The following is a 5062-nucleotide window of genomic DNA, read 5'->3' on the forward strand; positions in this document are numbered from 1 at the left end:
ACTTTTAAGTGTAGGGAGGTCGTCCAACCAATTGGCCATTTTTTGGTGACAAATTTTTAATCCTAACACTTTCACATTTTATTTTATTTTATTACTAGGTCTTTTAGAATTTTTAGTTGTATTTTCTTGGTTTGCATATATATATATATATATATAATAAGTTTAGTGAAAATAATGAAATTTTCTAAGAAAACTTAGGCATTGACATCCTAATTGATTTCAGTTGATATTTATTTTATTGAAACTTACTTGAAATATATTGTGGAACATGTTTTTGAGCTAAGAACAAATAAGTTTGTGAGTTTTTGAGCCTAATTGTGTGGTTGCATCATATTAACCACTATTTTCCTTCTTGTGTATTATTCTCTTTCTATGATTGTAATCTTTGATTTGTTTGATTCTTTATGTCCATTATTTTGTGTATGAATGTATTTATATAATTGAGGCCTTCATTTTATTTAGCTCACTTACCCAAATAGCCTTACCCTTTTATCTACCGTTGTTAACCAACGTTGAGTCTGTTTAACCCATTTGTTCTTAATTTTAGCACATCACTAACCATAAGTGAAAAATAATAAATTTTCTTATTTAGAGTGTGTATTATTTAAGTGTGGGAAAGTTTGGGAACATTGGTTGAGATGAAAGTGTATTTTTGTATTTTTATTGAAAATTTTGGGAATTGGGTACGTACTCATGCATTAAATTTTTAGACCATATGCATTGATACTCTTGTATATATTTTATTTTAAAAAAAAGAAAAATAAAAAGAAAGAAAAAAGAAAAAGAAAAAGAAAAAGAAAAAAAAGAGAAAGCAATAAAAAGGGGACAAAATGCCTCAAAGTAAAGTAATAATAACAATGCATATGTGTTGTGATTGAAGAGAATGCATGAGTGTGTGAAAAAGTGAGAATTATGGATAGCTAGATGTTGTATTAAAATTGTATAGGTTATTCTATGTGTTTGGTGAGAGCTTAGGTTAATCAAAGGTTCAAATTTCAAGCTCACTTAACCATATATATCTTTACCTTGACCCTAGCCCCATTACAACCTTGTGGAAAGTTCTCATGATATTTATATGCATGCATTGAATAATTGTTGATTGTTAGATAAAAAAATAAATCTTGAAAAGCATGATTAGAGGAGAATTGAATGAATCAACCCTAAACACTTGAGCGATTAGAGTGCATACACATCCAGTGAGGGTTCGATTGCTCAATTCTATGTTTCCACTGGTTATTATTTCTTATCTTGCAAGTTTATAATTCTTTTCAATAACACAATTCAATTGTGAATTTGATTTTATTGTGATTGCTTTAGCCCTTATGTTCATATATGTATTCTTGGAAATTGATTTATTTTAACCAAGTAGTTGCATGTATGTAGATAGATTGCATTTAGATAAGTGCATTGAATAAATGCAATACCCTTTCTTGTCTTTCTTGAGTTTAGCATGAGAACATGCTATTGTTTAAGTGTGGGAAGATTGATAAACCACAATTTTATGGTTTATCTTGTATTGAATTTGGTGGATTTTATTAACTTTTTCCACATTTATTCGATGAAATAGCATGATTTTGTGAATCTTTCCTGATTTGTGCTTAAGAATGAAAACATGCTTTTAGGCCCTAAAATTGCTAAATTTTATTCCCTTCAATTCTATTCGATGTCTTGATATATTTGTTGAGTGATTTCAGGCTTAGGAGGTAAGGATTGGATTGAAGAAGTGAAGAAAAAGCATGTAAAGTGGAAAATTCATGAAGAAATGAAGTTTTGGAAATCTGCCATGCGAGACGTATGCGTGACCCACGCATACGCGTGACCTGAAAAATCGCAATAAGACGCGTGCGCGTGACCCACGTGTATGCGTGACAAGCAGCACGTGACCAACTTAAAGGCAACACGCTGGGGGCAATTTCTGGGGCTGCAAAAGCCCAATCCAACTCATTTCTGAAGCTATTTGAGGCTAAATTCAAGAGGAAACAAGGGGAGAGCAATTAGGAGTAGTTTTAGAAACATGCTTTAGGTCATATTCTAGAGAGAGAAGCTCTCTCTTCTCTCTAGAATTAGGTTAGATTTAGGTTTAATTGTTGTTTTGATTTATTTTTCTTTGCAATTTATTGTTCTTACATATTTGCTCTTCTAGTTTTACTTGTCATTTCCTTTATTTTGTTGCCTTTATGTTTATGACACTTTGTTGCTTTTAATTTCAATTAATGCAATTTATGTTTTATGTTTGTTAATGTTTAATTGAATTGTTATTGTTATTTTCTTGTATTGGGTAGTTGTAGAATTTATATTTCTTGCCAATTTACTATGCTTTTCTTTTATGCCTTCCAAGTATTTGATAAAATGCTTGGTTGAATTTTAGAGTAGATTCTCAATCCTTGCTAGGACCTTTCTTAGTTGTTAGTTTTATTTTCTTGTTCATCAAACCCAAAGCCCCAAAAATATACACCCCATAACCAATAATATGCACACTTCCCTACAATTCCTTGAGAGACGACCCGAGATTTAAATACTCTCGGTTTTTATTGGGTTTGCACTTGTGACAAACAAATTAAACTTTGATTGAGGGTTGTCTATCGGTTTGGATCTATACTTCGACGAGATTATTTTTGTGAAAATTCCTACCAACGATTTCCCCATATCAAGTTTTTGTCCGACGATTTCCCCACATTCGTTCCCCAATACTGTCATGTATAGCTTCAAATGTCATCAAATTAACTCCAAGTACACATTAGTAAATAATTTGACTTTTCTAGATAAAATGAAAGCATAGCAAATCCCAACATTGTAGCACGAAAATATATGACACTTATTTTATAAAAAGTTTTCTTAAAATTCTCTAATCAAGCAAATTCTTGGATATAACTAGTAAACGAGCTCTAATAAAAGGGCACTAACAACTAACAACTCCACCACATGAATGATAACTATCAAGTACCAACAACAGATGTCAAAAATGATAGAAACACTATAATACCTGATCTTGTAACTCCTACACTAGAGGCTCTGCTTCAACATATTGTTCTACAACTCCAACCCCTTGTGATTTATTCTGCTCTCCAACCTTTTTAGCTGACTAGTCAAGTTCTTCTTCCCCCTTCTCTTCCATCCATTTCACCACACTAATTGGCTCATCAGTCCTAACATCACCTAAATCATGAACTTGATGTTGTGCCTCATCTCTTCCCTCTTTAGGCTTATCACTCTTCTCAACCTCTTCACAGATTTTTACTCTTTTTCGCTTTCGCTCTCCACGTCCATCCATGCTATGCTAACTTTTCTTCTTTCTTCTCTTCTTCCTCGTACTCTTACATTTTTGTCTCCCCTTTCCATCACCATCTATTCCATCACATCAGCCTGTAGAACATATCTGCCACCTTCATTACACACAATCTCCTCATCCTGAAAAAGCTTCTCTAATTGAATACCCAAAATCTTCTTATGTGTCCATGGCAAATCCTCATACTCCTTTACAAAGAAATTAGAAATTTCTTCTTCAGTAGACCCTTTATTCTTACTTAGCTCTGATATTGCCCTATGTATTATGTAAAAAAAAGCACAAAAGGGGGCAAAAAATTAAAATCAAAAGAAGAACAACATATTCATTATGATAATTTGAATTCTAAAGAAAATAAGACACTCAATAAGAAAAATAAAAAATATTGAAAATTTGGAAAAAAGTAAGGAAAATGAGCTACCAATGCATAAGGAGCGTGTATGGAGGTGTGGAAAGAAGGAAACATCTTGAGACACTGCTGAATGAGGGAGGAAACATGGTGAGTTTCAGGGAGAAGGAGGGGTTGGATTCAGCGAGCTGAGATAAGAGAGAGTCTTTGAGGTTAGCAATGATGTGGTTTCTTTTAGAAAGTTCGTCATCGTTGGGAAGAAGTTGAGGAGGAGACTGAGGTTTCTCTTCTTCGTCCATAATTGGTGCCAGCCGTCAAGGGACTTTGATTATTTGTGTGTGTAAAGTGCCACAGAAGTGGTGAGCAGGGGCGAATAGAGGTCGAAGTACGAATAGAGGACTAGATGGAACGACCGAAGGCGATGGCAAGGAGTGACTGAGTGAAGGGGTGGAGGCTGGTATTGGTGTTGGCGTTGGCATTGTGATGAGTGAGTGTAGCAGTGAACTGCTTAGAGAGTGAGACTGAGACCGAGAGTGACGAGGGTTCAAGGTATACATGGTTCTAAAAACCGGATTGGACTGGCCAGTCAAACCTGGAGCCGACAATAAAAACGATCCAATCCCATGTGTAAAACCGCTAGTCAGAGAACCGCCCAAAAACTGCTAAACCAGCTGGGAATCGGCCGGTTGGACTAGACCGAAAACCTATCGGTTCTTACTAAACCACACCATTTTGCTTGCATTAAAAAAAAAAAAACTAGAGCACACGCGTGAGTCACGCCCACTTTCCCCCAAACCCCCCTCCTTCGTGCGTTTCAGGCTTTCAGCAAAGAAAGGGAATCCAAAACCAAAACCCTTCTTCCAAGTTCAAAGCACCCAAAACCAAAACCCTAGCTTCTTCAACGGTTACCTGCCACCGTCCGTGGTTATCGGCGCCTCCACGGCTTCCCTCTTCCCTCCGCGATTGTCTTTTCTAGTTCGGCACACCATTCATCCTCCCGTGGCTTCTTTGTTCGAGCTGCTCGCCGTCGTCTTGTAACCGTCCTGCTCGTCGTCACTCTCCCCCCTTGTTGAAGGTTAGTGGCACTGTTCTGACTTTTGAATGTTTGATTTGAGTGATTTGCATGGTTCTAAAAACCGGACCGAATCGAAAATCTGCCGGTTGGATTGAAACGACGCCGTTTTAGTGCTTGTTTGGGCGCCATTATTTTGATAAAAAAAAGATCTTTTTTCAATGAAAAAAGATATTTTTTTATTTTTTAGTGTGTTTGAAAAATTTCTAGTAGTAAAAATAAAATACTAGAAAAATAAAAAAAATAATTTTTTGGAGAAGCTGTAATTTATATTTTTTTTTAAAAGATCTTTTTCTTTAAAAAAATATTTTTCATGTAATAAATAAACAAAAAAGTACTTTTATATTGTTATATTAAA

Source organism: Arachis ipaensis, chromosome B05 (assembly GCF_000816755.2).
Source record: "Arachis ipaensis cultivar K30076 chromosome B05, Araip1.1, whole genome shotgun sequence".
Taxonomy (NCBI): Eukaryota; Viridiplantae; Streptophyta; class Magnoliopsida; order Fabales; family Fabaceae; genus Arachis; species Arachis ipaensis.